Below are 16,834 nucleotides of genomic sequence, written 5' to 3'. Positions count from 1 at the left end.
AATGAAAAACTGTAAGTAAAAGGAAGTGAAGATGAAACCAGTGACACGTTGAAGACAATGATTTGTTGGACCAGTTCCAGTTGCTGTGACAACTGTACGTCTGGTTGGAGCGGCTAGGTATTTAAACCAAAGGACACCCAGTCAAGGACACTTAGTCCAAGACACCCAGTCCTCACCGTTTTCTCCTTGAGCTAAGGTCACACAGACCTCGCCCAATCACTCAGGTAAGTCTTCAAGGTAGACTCCCAAACCTTCACAGACTTCGTTCACTGACAATCCACAATTTCTCTTGGATGCTCAGAACGCGACGCCTAACCGTCTAGAGGATGCACAGTCCTCAAGTGTAATAAGTCTTCAAATCACACAGACACGAAGACTTAAGTGATGCCCAATTTACTCTGGCTCTGGGTGGTTAGGGCTTTTCTCCTCACTGGGAATTTTTCTTTCAAAGGCTTCGAGGTGGGTTGCTCTCAAACGACAAAAGCCGTGTACTGAAATCTGAGCAGCCAACCGTTTATGGTTGTGGGGGGTGGACTATTTATAGCCACTTGGCAACCCGACCTGATCTGTCCGAAATGACCCTGGGTCACTAAGGAACTGACACGTGTACCAACGGTCGAATTTTGAACTCACACGGAAACTTTACTTGGGCTACAAGTAAAGCTGACTTGTCTGACTCTGGACAAGATTTTCTCTCAAAGTCTTCACTCGAAGACATGGGATTTGAATTAGGCATCACTTCAATCATTCTGACTGGTTCTCTTCGACCCCACTTAAAAGTACGGTGGTTCCTATGACACAACATGAATGAAATAAAACTACGAAGGATCTAGGTCTTCGAGTTCCAAAAGCTTCATAGGGAGTCTTCTCATGTCATTGTCTTCAATGTGAATATCTTCATAAACCACCATTGTCTTCAATGTCTTCGTACATTTTTAGGGGTCATCTCTGGTAGTAAAACCGAATCAATGAGGGACTTCTACCTGTGTTTTCCTGCAATTCTCACAAACACATTAGTCCCTCAACTAGGTTTGTCGTCAATACTCCAAAACCAACTAGGGGTGGCACTAGATGCACTTACAATCTCCCCCTTTTTGGTGATTGATGACAAACTAGTTGAAGTTTTCAACGGGAAACATAATTTGTGAAAAAAAAAGAATTGTCTTCATAAGTTGCAAGGGCTCCCCCTGAAGATGTGCATATAAGTAATTTGCTTCTTGAATGCAAATGCACATGGCAGGTTCTACTTGTGGAGATCCACTTCAACTTATGACAATCCACTATGCATGTGAAAGTATATGAAGATAATGACATGCATAATGGAAAATGGACGTCTGCAGAATGAGATGAGTGCGGAATTTATCGTCGCACATGCGGAATTTATCTTCGCAAAACGGAGTGACAAACAGGTAGCAGACGACCATCAAGGCTAAGTGTTACAACTCAATGAAGCAAACGTAGCAAAAGAACGGGAGTTGTAAGCACGAAGCAAAATATAGCAAAATATGAAGGCACCCGCCCATAGTGACCCGCTTGAAGACTATAACCATCATATGCTTCTCCCCCTTTTGTCAGTGATGACCAAAAAGGTTTGAAGACATAGAGGTTTCTACGCGTTCCCAGGCGCAGCAGGGTCGGTGGAGTTGTTTGGCGGCGGTGCAGACGAGCTTGGTGCAGATTCGACGCGCGTTGAAGCAGGTGGAGATGATGTCGCGTCGTCTTCTTCTTCAATAATCCGGGCAGACACGGTGGCAGCAGAAGAAGAGAACTCTGACTCTTCAAGTGATGGTGTGCTGCGCATGACTGCTCTTCTTGGAGGCGTGGAGTCAAATTTGAAGTGCTCTGTGAAGCCATCCTCATGCAGTTCAGCTTCAGGGCACATCATTGTGAGGCCCTTCCAAGTGCGGCGACAGGTCTCGTGCGTGACAAATGCATTCTTGGTTGCCAGATTTCTGATGCGATTGACTTCTTGCATGATGCTTCTCATCTGCCTCTTGAGCCAGCCGTGATGCCTATCTTGCTTTTGGTGAAGAGCCACAAGAAGCTCTCTGTCATTGAGTGTACGAGCGCGCTTCTTGGGTCTCTTTGCAGCTGTGCTGTTGGTGGCTTCAGTTGATGCAGGGGCACGTGTGGTGCCAGCCATTGGATACACTCGGGAGAGAGCTTCAACACCTTCAATATTTTGAGTGAAGCTCTGGTGTTCTGCATTCTGAAGACTTAGTGGTTGCTTGGCCAGCTCTGGATATATTGCTTCAGCAGATGTGTCCATATCTGGCAAAAATATCCTATGATTGCGGGCTGAGGGTTGATAGGAGATTGCAGAGTGAAGCTTGATCAGCCTCATAACCCAAGGAGCATAAAACTTTAATCCAAACAGTTCTGAAGCAGATGCTGCAAATTGACGTATGAAGAGATCCTGTGTATTGAAGCATTTGCCGTGAAGAATGCAGAAGATGAGAGTCTTCATTGCACCATCAATCGTTGCATATCGAGAGTGTCCCTTGACTGGCCAGAGAGTCTGCCTTATGATGTGATATATTGTTCTGGGCAGGTACTCTAAGTCTTCAACGAAGAACTTAGTTGGATAGGGTGCATTTGGAGGAAATGGCTTCATCATTGAGAGCATCTGACTCATATCTGGCTCAGGGCGCTGAAATATGCTCTCAATTGCTTCAGCATGGAGTTGGCACCCTTCTTCAAAGAATTCGCAGGAGTGGGAAGGCCGGTAAGCTCAATTAGATCGAAAGCATTGGCTTCATGATGGATATTTCCTGTCATCCACTCCAGGATCCATGTCTTCGGATCTCTGTTATAGCCTTTGATATGCAAGGTGGCATAGAACTGGAGCAGAAGCTCTTTGTTCCAGTGCTCTTCGTCAGTGATAAATGGCAGCAAACCCACTTGCTTGAAGCAATCCAGTGCTTCTTCCAGACCAGGCAGACCTGCAACAGCTTCAACCTCAAGGCGCTTGTGAGGAAAGATGCGGCCTTGGTTGTAGAGGATGCATGAATAATAGCTACGTTGTTGATGGCTCCAGAACCTATCTGATATAATCCGTTCCCTTGAATAAGGGTTCTTGGAGCGGTCGAAAAACGTGTTATCTGGCCTGAAGCCGTTGATGTTGAAGGAACCAGGAGCTGATGCAGGACCTGGGAACCTTGGTAGTCGTGGGATCGGCTTCTGGACCTGGGGCCTGTGCGCAAGATGATAGTTGAATTGTGGTCCGGCAGCAGACACAGGCACAGAATGTTCAGGAGCAGTAGCTTCGGTGTCTTCTGAAGCTGTTGTTGGGGAGGGCTCCACATTTGCTTCGGCGTTGTTTGTGGCAGCCTCAACATTTTCAGCTTCAGGCACGTTCTCCTTGAGAACTGCTTCTTGTTGGAGCGAGGGAGTTGGAGCTTGTGATATTTCTGCTTGCTCTTCGACTGATGCAGCCGAAATGTCGTCAGCAGCCCGAGCCCTTGGCCCTTTGCGAAGCCTACGGAGTGTAGGCGCCGGTGGAGTTGCAGTGGGTTGGGGCTCATCTTCCTCCTGTGGGCGATCTGCCCACGACGCATCTTGTGTGATTGGCGTCAATGGACGACCAATACTGATCTGTTCGCTTGTCTCAAGCTGAGGAAGGGCTGCATCACCTTGCACATTGTCTTGGGGACCAATGTCTTCAGCAGCATTAGGGTTGGCTGCTGGAATGTCTTCAGCGTGCGGAGCCTCTATGTAAGCAGGCTCATGCACTTTCAACTGACGGTCTGCGTCAGGATAGCGGACGCAGAGTGGTTCAACTATCAGGGGCTCTGTGGGAGCAGCCCGAGATTTCTTGGTCTTGCGCTTCTTTATGATGGGTTCAGAAGGAGAGGCTTCAGAATGTTTTCTCTTCTTAGCTTTAGCCTCTGCAGTCCGTGTCTTCTTGTGCTGTGAGGCGGTTGATCGACTCTTTGGCTTCGAGCCAGTCGTTGCAGCGGGGAAGACAATCGGAGCATCAGGTTCTGACCTTGGCGCTTCAGGTTCGGGCACATGCGCCTTCTTTTTCTTCTTCGCGGCCATCCTGGGGTCAATGCCGGGACGCCCAAGTGCCTTGCGCTTTTCTGCCTCATTGTAGGCTTGCACGCAGCGTTCAGCCAAAGTCTTCATGCGTTCTCGCGAGCCTTGAGCTTCGGCACGCGTCTTCAGGAAGTTTTCTTTCAGCTCGTGCAACATGATCTTGAAGTTTTTCACTTCTTGCACACTGAGCTTGGCCACATGCTTCTTGAACTGAGCCTTTTCATGATCAATTTTCTGCTTCAGTTCGACAATTCGCTGGGCTATTGCAAGTTCTAAAGCGATTGCACCTTGAAAGGCAACGCTGAGTCCTATGGGTAGCTGCAGATCATTGAAGCTAATGTCTGGTGTGTCAAACCATTCATCGATGAAGTTGTGGATGATGGCGACATCAAACAGAGGCAGATTGTTGAAGATTTCAGCCTCCTCCTTGCTCTTGATGAGCTGCTCAAGAGCATCATCTCCAAGATCTTCATCGCTTGAGAGATCAATGGCTTCGCAGCGCAGAATGTCAGCAGCTGTGAGCTCTTTGCCTGTGTGTGGCTGAGGCTTCTTGGCTTCTTGGGGCTTGGACACTCGTGATAAGCCTTCTGACTGCACACTGGCTTCAGGAGGTGCAGTTGCTAAAGGCTTCACTCTTGCGATCTTGGGAGAAGCGGCTGGCTTTGAAGCTTTTGGTGCTTTTGGCTTCTTCTGCTTTGGCTTCGGAGCAGCAGGGGCGTCATCTGACTCAGTATCTGCTGGAGGGTCATTCACAGCAGTCCCTTGGACTAGGATGCGAGTGATGAGGCCTTCAAGATTGGCATACGGCCCGATGATATTGGGATCGGCGTTGCGTGTGCCATCTGCCCTTGGTGAGGAGGGACCAGGGTTGAAGTCAAGCCCAAATTTCTTCTTGTTTATCTTCGCTGACTGTTGTGCAAACTGAAAGTTGCGCTTGAAGAGATTATCATCGCGGCACCAGAGAAGTGATGGCGGATGTGCCTCAGCTGGCTGTGGTCCTCTCACCATGCATGGATAGAAGCCTTGAGCAATGGCTTCGTCTCTGGACTTGGGTACGAGATTTTTGTATAATACATCTCCCCACGATCTCTTGATGGCGCACTTCTCCGCATATTCCTGAGTGACGAAGCGGTAGTGGAACCATTGCTCTGCCCACTATCTTCGAATCCATTGGATTCGTGTCTTGCGCTGACCATAGCTTTCTTCAGGATCAGTTTTGTACATCTCTGCCAATTCATCAGGCAGATCTTTGGACGTTTCACCACGTCGCTGTCTGCCTCCCTTCCTTGTTGTTGTTTCTGAAGCCATGAATAACTTGGAAGGCTTCAAGATGTTCAAAGGCTTCAAAGGCTTCCTTTTACAAGAACTGGCTTCAGGCGAGTTGATGTGATGCTGCAAGTACTCTGCAAATGAATGCAGACTATGAGAACCAAAGGATTCTCCCACGGACATGTACCTGTGACAGCATTAAGGTGCGAGGGAAGGGGAAGAGGTCATATGCATTCTCAGAAGATTTTGAAGATAAATCGGTTTAGAAGACATTGACCTCATTATGCGAAGACATTCACTTATAGATAAGAAGTTGGTTCCAGATTTGTACGAACCCATAGATCAGTACAAATGAGGAATCTAACTACTTTATGAAGCACAAGTGAATATACTAGGCATGTTATGAGATGCAGCGAGAGATTTAACTGGTGTGAAGAGAAACTTCTTATGGCAGAAAGTGACTGAACTGTAGGATCAAAAGAAGCTGTAAAAAGAGGTTTTATTTACCACACTTGGAACTGCTAGACGAAGTGAGAGTTGAGACGAGCAGTTCGATCCTCCGTGCCCTAACTTGGCGACGGAAGACACCTACGGCGACGAGAGAGTGATGTCCGCTGTCGGCGTGAAAACGGCGTCGGAGAGGTTGCGACAGTGAAGCGCTTCGTCGCCGGCGTCGTCGAGTGCTAGCGGTGGCGCTAGGGTTCGTGCGAGGGTGGAAGAAGGAGATAATGACCGCAGTGAATCGTGTATTTATAGGGATAGAGGCGGCACTGCGCTATTACGCAGGTACCCCTGGCGGTTCGCATTTGAGGCACGCGTGGCCAGTTAGAGGAAGATTGGGATTCGTTCCATGTCCCACGCACGCCTAAATTGTCGGACGGTCGTTCCTGCTTCTCCGGATCTTATGTGGAGGAATGAGCATTAAAAACGGACTTTTATGGTTGTCTTAATGTCTTCGGCTGACAAGGACACAGTGAAGACATTCGACAGTTTCAACAGAATGCATATGACTTGGAGAGATAGAGTTTGAGATAGAAAGCATAGAGAGGTTAGGGTCCGATCACATTCACTTAGTTCAAAAGATTCAACCAAGAAGACATAGCTATAAGTGAATGCTGTAGAGGACAGAACATCAGTACATATATATCCATATAATTAATGCAGTGAAGATAATCATGAAGACATATTGAGAATGAAACCAAACCAATTGTGAAGACATTGAGAGGTAACGCCATGAGAGAAACGCTTCAAAATGGAACGTTTGGTGGTGGCGTTACCCACCGTATAGGAAGTATTAGACCCAGACACGGCGCACAATTATCGTGGCGCTCCGAAGTCAAATTCCACATTAATGTATTCACACTTAGAATGTATGTCTTCATTGTTTGAAGATATACGCTACTTCGTGTGTTGCACATCTAAGTCATCAATATGCTTAAGTGTTAGGATGTGTGCCTGATCACAGGACATTTGAGGATTCCAAGATATTTAGCTCACACCGTAACTTGCAAAATCTCTTCTCATCCAAGGGCTTTGTGAAGATATCTGCCAATTGCTCTTCAGTGTTGACGTGTATGATATCAATGTCTTCCTTCACAACATGATCTCTGAGAAAGTGATGACGAATTTCAATGTGCTTTGTCTTCGAGTGCTGAACTGGGTTGTTGGCAATCTTGATGGCGCTTTCGTTGTCGCAGTAAAGTGGCACTTGCTTCAGATGAATGCCATAATCCTTGAGTGTTTTCTTCATCCACAGAAGCTGAGCGCAGCAAGATCCAGCAGCAATGTATTCAGATTCAGCAGTGGAGAGTGATACACAGTTCTGCTTCTTTGAAGACCAACATACAAGTGATCGTCCCAGAAAGTGACATGTGCCTGATGTAGACTTGCGATCAACTTTGTCACCAGCATAATCAGCATCCGAAAATCCAACCAGATCAAACTCTGAGCCCTTTGGATACCATAATCCTAGAGTTGGGGTGTGAGCCAAATATCGAAGAATTCGCTTCACAGCTAAGTGATGCGACTCCTTTGGTGTCGCTTGAAATCGAGCACACATGCAAACACTAAGCATGATATCTGGCCTAGATGCACATAAATAAAGCAAAGACCCAATCATGGAGCGGTATACCTTTTGATCGAACTCTTTACCATTGTCGTCGGGACCCAGATGATGCTTGGCTGGCATTGGTGTTGTGAAGCCTTTGCAGTCTTGCATACCGAACTTCTTCAGGCACTCTTTAAGATATTTCTCTTGAGATATGAAGATGCCGTTGCGTTGTTGCCGTATTTGAAGACCGAGAAAGAACTTCAGCTCCCCCATCATGGACATCTGATATTGCTCTTGCATCATGTATCCAAACTCTTCACTATACTTCTGATTGGTGCAGCCGAAGATAATGTCATCCACATATATTTGGCACACAAACAGTTCGCCATTATATGTCTTCGTGAAAAGAGTGGGATCCAGGGAACCAGGTATGAAGCCTTTGCTCTTCAGAAAGTACTTGAGTGTATCATACCAGGCCCTGGGGGCTTGTTTGAGGCCATACAGTGCCTTGTTGAGCTTGTATACCATATCAGGATGTTTTGGATTTTCAAAGCCAGGTGGTTGTGCAACATACACTTCTTCTTCAATCTTGCCATTGAGAAAGGCACTTTTCACATCCATTTGATATAGAAGTATGTTATGATGATTTGCATAGGCCAGCAGTATGCGTATGGCTTCAAGCCTAGCCACAGGAGCAAATGTTTCATCGAAGTCAATGCCCTCCACTTGAGTATATCCTTGAGCAACTAGACGAGCTTTGTTTCTGACAACTTGACCATGCTCATCTTGCTTGTTGCAGTATATCCATTTGGTGCCTATTATGTTGTGCTTCCGTGGATCAGGACGCTTAACCAGTTCCCATACATTATTCAGCTCAAACTGTTGAAGCTCTTCTTGCATAGCTTGAATCCATTCAGGTTCCATGAAGGCTTCTTCAACTTTCTTGGGTTCTGATATTGAGACGAATGCGAAATGCCCACAGAAGTTTGTTAGCTGAGTTGCCCTTGAACGAGTGAGTGGACCAGGTGCATTGATGCTGTCAAGTATTTTGTCAATTTGTACTTCATTTGCAACACGAGGGTGTGTGGGGCTAAGACTTTGCTCTTGCTGATCTATGTGGTCATTTGAAGGTATATCTTCAGGCTGAGCATTGTCTTCATGTGGATCAGGTGCTGAGATGATAAGTTCTTCTTCAGGTTGAGCTTCAGAAGGTACAATTTCTCCAGTTCCCATAAGCTTGATTGATTCATTTGCTGGAACTTCATCTAGCACATTTGGCAATTGCTCTCTTTGTGATCCATTGGTTTCATCAAATCGCACATCCACTGTTTCAATTACTTTGTAGTGGAAGAGATTGAAGACTCTGTAGGAGTGCGAATCCTTTCCATATCCAAGCATGAAGCCTTCATGTGCTTTTGGTGCAAACTTTAAGGTGTGGTGTGGGTCCTTGATCCAGCATTTTGCGCCAAATACTCTGAAATAACTGACATTTGGCTTCTTGCCAGTTAGGAGTTCATAGGATGTCTTGTTCAGAAGCTTGTGAAGATAAACACGATTGATTGTATGGCATGCAGTATCAATGGCTTCAGTCCAGAATTTTCTTGGAGTCTTGTATTCATCTAGCATTGTTCTGGCCATCTCAATGAGTGTTCTGTTCTTGCGTTCGACGACGCCATTCTGCTGTGGCGTGTATGGAGCTGAGAATTTATGTGTGATGCCCAAGGTGTCCAGATATGTATCAAGGCCAGTGTTCTTGAATTCAGTGCCATTGTCACTTCTGATGTGCTTTATCTTGGCGCCAAAATTGTTCATAGCTCGATTTGCGAAGCGTCTGAAGACATCCTGCACTTCAGTCTTGTAAAGGATTATGTGCACCCAAGTATATCTAGAATAATCATCAACAATTACGAAGCCATAGAGGCATGCAGAAGTGGTAAAAGTTGAGTAGTGAGTGGGACCGAAAAGATCCATGTGAAGCAGTTCGAAGGGTTGAGTAGTGGTCATGATTGTCTTCGAAGGATGTTTTGCCCTTGTCATCTTCCCTGCTTCACAGGCACCGCATAAGTGATCTTTCTTGAACTTGACGCCTTCGATGCCTATGACGAGCTTTTTCTTCGCAAGGGTGTGGAGGTTCCTCATGCCAGCATGCCCAAGCCTTCGATGCCAAAGCCAGCATTCTGAAGCTTTTGCAAGAAGACATACTGCAAGTTGTGGTCCTGCTGAGAAATCTACCACATACAAATCACCTTTCCTATACCCTTCAAACACTAGAGATTTGTCAGATTCCATTAGCACCAGGCAGCGATATTTGCCAAACATTACAATCATATTCAAATCGTAAAGCATTGAGACAGACATTAAGTTGAAGCCAAGGGATTCAACAAGCATGACTTTATCCATGTGTTGATCCTTTGAGATTGCAACTCTACCTAGACCCAATACCTTACTTTTACTAGTGTCAGCGAATGTAATGTGGCTCTTGTTGGATGGACGTAAAGTTGAGTCCATAAGAAGGCTTCTTCTGCCAGTCATGTGATTTGTACACCCACTGTCAATAATCCATTCTGAAGACTTTGAAGTCGCTGGTATCGTACCCTACAGTGCAGTTAGGGGGATAGGCTTCACGAAGAGTGTTGTGAAGCATAAACATTTGATGAACCAGTGGGTTATGAAAACTTAGATCCAGATTAGGACTAATGGGGAGAGTAGCATGCGATTCAGGAACGAAGTACATAATGATGCCATTTGGGCATTTTATCTTGCGCCCCACAAGATTTTTATGGTCTCCAGCAATAGCATCAGAAGATTTTGTTTTTGTGCTGGAGACCTTTCCCTGCAAAGGAGAGTTAAACTTTTTTAACCACCCACATCTTCAAGGGTGGCTTAGAAGCTATAAGTCTAAGTGCAGCATCTGAGAATTTTGGCTTTGAAACCTTAGCAAACAGTCTAGCAGGTGGACAATAATACTCATAGGAATAAGCAGAATAATTTTTGGTCATATGAACATGACGGTTCGATGAACCACTCTCATATTCATATGCCTGAGTATGGTTCCCCTGCAAAACATTTGCGTTAGTGCGACTCAGGTGAGTCCCCTGTTTGTATGAAGCATTTGGACCATATGAAGCCTTTGGTCTGAGGTTTGTCTTCTTCAAGTGAGGTGTCATGAAGACATTCACAGGAAGATTTTCCAGACATGTTTTCGGAACCCAGATCTTCTTCATAGGCGGTCCATTCCTGCAGTTAGTACCAATGTACCTGGCAAACACTTCATCATTCTGATTCTTAAACAATTTATAGTTTGCATCAAAGGATTCATCAATGATAATTGGGTTAGCACAAGTGAAGCCAAACAGATTGGATGGATCTGCTGAAAGTTCCTTTGCAGCAACCCATGTAGTTTTGGGGTACTGCTCAGGTTTCCAGTAAGAGCCATCTGCATTGATTTTCCTCACGAACCCAACACCCTCTTTCCTAGGGTTTCGGTTCAGAATCTGCTTCTTAAGGACATCACATAATGTTTGATGCCCTTTCAGACTTTTGTACATCTCTGTTTCAAGCAATGTCTTCAACCTAGCATTCTCATCAGCAATAGCAGTGGTATCCTCAGCAGAGGGGTTAGTTGCCACATCAACAGTTGAAGATATTGGAACAGTAGTAGCAGTGGAACATTCAGCAACAGAATCAGCATTATCACGCTCAATGCATTTAAGACATGGTGGTTCAAATCCTTCCTGAGCGGGACTGATCTGTTCAGCGCGAAGTGACTCGTTTTCCTTTTGAAGATCTTCATGAGCCACCCTCAATTTCTCAAGTTCTTGCTTCCTTTGAAGATAATCATAGGAAAGCTTTTCATGAGTTGTTGAGAGAGTATCATGACGATCTTCAAGTTTCTGATACTTAACGTGAAGGTTTTTTATGTCTTCAATTAAGGATTCAGATCGAGTCATTTCAGCACCCAACAGATCATCGCTTCTGTCTAACAATTTTTGAATATGTTCCATAGCTTTCTGTTGTTCAGTTGCAATTTTAGCAAGTGTTTTGTAGCTAGGTTTTGAATCACATTCAGAGTCATCGTCACTAGATGTTTCATAGCGAGTAGCGCGTGTGTTTACCTTGGCACCGCGTGCCATGAAGCAGTAGGTAGGAGTGGAGTCGTTCTTGTCATTTGCGTCGGTGTCGGTGATGCAGTCATTGTCTTCAGTATTGAAGATGGACTTGGCGACGTATGCTGTAGCCAGACTCGCAATGCCAGAATCAGACTCCTCCTCAGACTCCACCTCTGCCTCCTCAGATGCGGACTCCTCCTCTGAATCCATCTCCTTTCCAACAAACGCACGTGCCTTGCCAGATGAGCTCTTCTTGTGTGATGAGGACTTTGATGAAGTTTTGGAAGAAGACTTTGAGTATTTCTTCTTCTTCTTGTCGTCAGAATCATATTCCTTGCTCTTCTTCTTCCTTCTGTTCTCATTGTCCCACTGTGGACACTCAGAGATGAAGTGTCCAGTTTTCTTGCACTTGTGACATGTTTTCTTCTTGTAGTCATGAGCAGAAGCTTCATCATTCCTTGAGCTTGATCGTGAAGATTTCCTGAAGCCTTTCTTCTTAGTGAATTTTTGGAACTTCTTCACTAGCATTGCAAGTTCTCTTCCAATGTCTTCAGGATCATCAGAACTGCAGTCAGATTCTTCTTCAGATGAGGAGACAGCTTTTGCCTTCAAGGCACGAGTTCGCCCATAGTTTGGACCGTAGATATCTCTTTTCTCAGAAAGCTGAAACTCATGTGTGTTGAGCCTCTCAAGTATGTCAGACGGATCGAGTGTCTTGAAATCAGGACGTTCTTGAATCATCAGGGCCAGAATATCAAATGAACTATCAGGTGATCTCAGTAGCGTCTTGACGATTTCATGTTTGGTGATCTCAGTAGCGCCGAGGGCTTGAAGCTCATTTGTGATGTCAGTGAGCCGATCAAAGGTGTGCTGGACATTCTCATTGTCATTTCGTTTGAAGCGGTTGAAGAGATTGTGAAGGACACTGATTCTTTGATCTCTCTGGGTTGATATGCCTTCATTAACTTTGGAGAGCCAATCCCAGACCAGTTTGGATGTCTTCAAGGCACTCACACGGCCATACTGTCCTTTGCTCAGATGACCACAGATGATATTCTTGGCAGTAGAGTCCAGTTGAACGAACTTCTTGACATCAGCAGCAGTGACACCTTCTCCAGCCTTGGGAACGCCGTTTTCGACGACATACCATAGGTCGACGTCAATGGCTTCAAGATGCATGCGCATCTTATTCTTCCAGTAGGGATATTCAGTTCCATCGAAGACGGGACAAGCAGCGGAGACTTTGATTATCCCTGCAGTCGACATAGCTAAAACTCCAGGTGGTTAAACCGAATCACACAGAACAAGGGAGCACCTTGCTCTGATACCAATTGAAAGTGCGTTATATCGACTAGAGGGGGGGTGAATAGGCGATTTTTATGAAAGTCTTCAAAACGTGAGAGTTATGAAGACAAACAGTGAAGATTATGCCTATTACTATGCAGCGGAAGTTAGATTACACTAGGCCAGCCATGGTCATGTATTCAATAGAGTGAAAGCGCAGTGACAAACAGCTTCAGTGTAATAAGGATCAGGTAGGAAGAAGTTATGAAGCCAAACAGATCATACATTCATGTTGTGAAGACAAACGGTAAAGCAGGCATGTAATGGCTTCACAATGAAAAACTGTAAGTAAAAGGAAGTGAAGATGAAACCAGTGACACGTTGAAGACAATGATTTGTTGGACCAGTTCCAGTTGCTGTGACAACTGTACGTCTGGTTGGAGCGGCTAGGTATTTAAACCAAAGGACACCCAGTCAAGGACACTTAGTCCAAGACACCCAGTCCTCACCGTTTTCTCCTTGAGCTAAGGTCACACAGACCTCGCCCAATCACTCAGGTAAGTCTTCAAGGTAGACTCCCAAACCTTCACAGACTTCGTTCACTGACAATCCACAATTTCTCTTGGATGCTCAGAACGCGACGCCTAACCGTCTAGAGGATGCACAGTCCTCAAGTGTAATAAGTCTTCAAATCACACAGACACGAAGACTTAAGTGATGCCCAATTTACTCTGGCTCTGGGTGGTTAGGGCTTTTCTCCTCACTGGGAATTTTTCTTTCAAAGGCTTCGAGGTGGGTTGCTCTCAAACGACAAAAGTCGTGTACTGAAATCTGAGCAGCCAACCGTTTATGGTTGTGGGGGGTGGACTATTTATAGCCACTTGGCAACCCGACCTGATCTGTCCGAAATGACCCTGGGTCACTAAGGAACTGACACGTGTACCAACGGTCGAATTTTGAACTCACACGGCAACTTTACTTGGGCTACAAGTAAAGCTGACTTGTCTGACTCTGGACAAGATTTTCTCTCAAAGTCTTCGCTCGAAGACATGGGATTTGAATTAGGCATCACTTCGATCATTCTGACTGGTTCTCTTCGACCCCACTTAACAGTACGGTGGTTCCTATGACACAACATGAATGAAATAAAACTACGAAGGATCTAGGTCTTCGAGTTCCAAAAGCTTCATATGGAGTCTTCTCATGTCATTGTCTTCAATGTGAATATCTTCATAAACCACCATTGTCTTCAATGTCTTCGTACATTTTTAGGGGTCATCTCTGGTAGTAAAACCGAATCAATGAGGGACTTCTACCTGTGTTTTCCTGTAATTCTCACAAACACATTAGTCCCTCAACTAGGTTTGTCGTCAATACTCCAAAACCAACTAGGGGTGGCACTAGATGCACTTACAACATGTATCTTGTGTTTATTAAATTCTCACCATAACTGTTGAACTGCAATTCTTTGCCCAAGTAGGTAATATCTCTCCACCATTAACATATGGAAAGGTATCATACTTTATCAACACAAGCACGTATACATGTAGGCATATACATTGAGTCTCAAAACAGCGAATTCCCACTAATAAATCTGCTTCCCTACGTATCATGTAGTTGTGGAAAATAAGCTCATGTGTGACATAAAGCTGCCAATGTATGATCTAAGGCATGAGAAATTTCTGTTTTGAGTTAGGCATTTGATTTTTGACCCATTGAAAATTGTATCACGGATAATGTAGTCAAGTTTGTTAATGGAGTAAATAATAATATTGAAAAGTGATGTTTTTTTCCTGGATTCATTTGTCTATTCTATCTTCAATTGAAGGGGAAGTTCTCTATATAGCATTACAATTTTGAACTTTGGCATCGCAAGGCTACGCCATGGAATTAATAGACCTGTTAATTTAATTTAACATGACGAGTTTTTGTATTTCACTCCATATAATGGTATCAATCTTTAATACTAAGGCGCAAAAATGGACGGGCGCCGCAACGCGCGCCATCAATGATCTAGTTATACCTTTAAAGATGGTACCACTCCGTTCTATGCGTGATTTATCGATGTGCATTTTGTCCAGAGTGCATGCATATATATATATATATATATATATATATATATATATATATATATATATATATAGTCGCGCTATTCGTCACCCTGGGCAAGGAATAGTTATTTTTCACCCCCTCTCTATTTTGACATCAATGCACCGTATTTTTACGTTTCGTAAATTTTGTCTTATTTCATACATAAAAAGAGAACGTAAGAAAGTATGTACTCGCCGTAAAAAATATTTTATGTTACGTAAAATTACGAGGGTAAAAACATAGTGTAAAACATACATAAAATGTGATTTTTATGGTCTTATAATCTATATTTTTGTTTTTTATATCAAATTTTACATATTGAATCAATATGCATGTAACTATTTATATTCTAAACGTAATTTATTTAGGAAGCGATCGTAAGATTACCTCGGGTGAAGAATAACTTATTCTGCACCCTGGAAGATGAATAGTAACACTATATATATCAGATTTAAGCTGCTGCCTCCGTCCATAAGTACCTTCCGAAGCTGGCAGCTTCCCGCAATTGGGTTGAGTACCAGTGCGGCGGGGCACCTATTCGGAGTCAACCTCGGCTAATCTTTATGATCTAAGGTGATCGGCGTGTCTATCCACGTGCCCCGTGTTGGCACCTGTCGGATATAATTGATTTCCCACATGGCTCGTTTACGCTGGTTGTTGGACGCGAAGGTCTCATAAATCATCATGACCTCGTCTTCGTCCGAGGACTATTCTGCGTAGCTGGAGGTGCGTGCCAAAAGGGCGGGCCCTCCTTTAGCCACTTGCCTCACCACCCAACAGTCGTGAAGGCTGTGAGTTGGGCAGAAATTAAGCAGAATATCATGTATTGGGCATGGTTTATCTAGGAGGCCATCAAGGGTAGTCCTGGGGTAGCCAGAGGTTTTCTTCTTCTTCCGAGGTCCTCTCGGCTAGTTCGTTTTGCTTAATGGACTCGCGTCGAGGTGCGGTTCTGTCGCATTTTGAATTGTGTTCACAGATCGAATATGTGCTTTCCCCAGCTAGCCAAGCATCTTCGATGGTGCAAAATCTGGACACCCAATCAGACAATTCTGGGAGTGTCTGGACGTAGCGGTGAGCGAGGGCGTTTGAAACGCCTTTATCCTTGCATCCGCGCTGGAAGGTTGTTATGATATCCGAGTCCTCGTAGTTTGGTATCTTGTTTTTTGGTAGATAAGAACCTGGCCCATAACTGTCTGATTGTCTCGTCGGGGAATTGTTGTATGTAAGCCAGATCCCAGACATCTGGAGGGCCTGAGTGATCAGGGCGATACTCGATGTGGGAGGTGGGCGGGTGAGTTTCGATCTCTAGGGATCGCGGGCCCGAAGCCCTAGCATCATCATCCCGTGTCAAGTTTGTGCCCCGCGGCTTGGCCGAGCTGATTCAGATATCAGTTTCTTCGGTTGCTTCTTGCCAACCGTTGTCTAAGTCACTTTCTAAAAAGTACCTCAGCCCTTCATCCTTGAAGGAGGGTTCGACAGGGGCAGAGAGGGGGCGTGGGTCACCTCAAGCTCGTGAAGGAGGAAATGTGTTTTTGTGACGGGAGCTCCGGTCATGGGAGTCATGCCCGTGAGTTTGGAGTCGTTAAACGACGACCCCATCGATCCTTCTGTCGATCTCACATTGTAACTCTCAATAAAGCACTAGTGTCAGTGTGAAAACCGGCAGACCTCGGGGTAGGGGGTCCTGAGTCGTGGATCTTGGACAAATGGTAACAGGAACAAGGAGACGATGTTTACCAAGGTTCGCGCCCTCTTAATGGAGGTAAAACCCTATGTCTTGCTCTTGTTTATATTGATGGAGATGTATCAAGTACATAGTTCATCTACCTCGAGATCGTTAGATGTGTTCCAACTCTATGGCTAGGTGAATGAGATTGTGTTGATGTCCCCTCTACAAGCTAAACCCTATGGCTTTATATACACACCAGGTAGGGTACCTAGGGTTACATGGTCGGTATCTCAGCTCAAAGGCGGCAGGGGAAGTCTTGGAGTA

Source organism: Triticum urartu, chromosome 5A, assembly GCF_056163025.1.
Source record: "Triticum urartu cultivar PI428250 chromosome 5A, HENAU_Tu73, whole genome shotgun sequence".
Taxonomy (NCBI): Eukaryota; Viridiplantae; Streptophyta; class Magnoliopsida; order Poales; family Poaceae; genus Triticum; species Triticum urartu.
Note: the sequence above shows the minus strand (reverse complement) of the source record.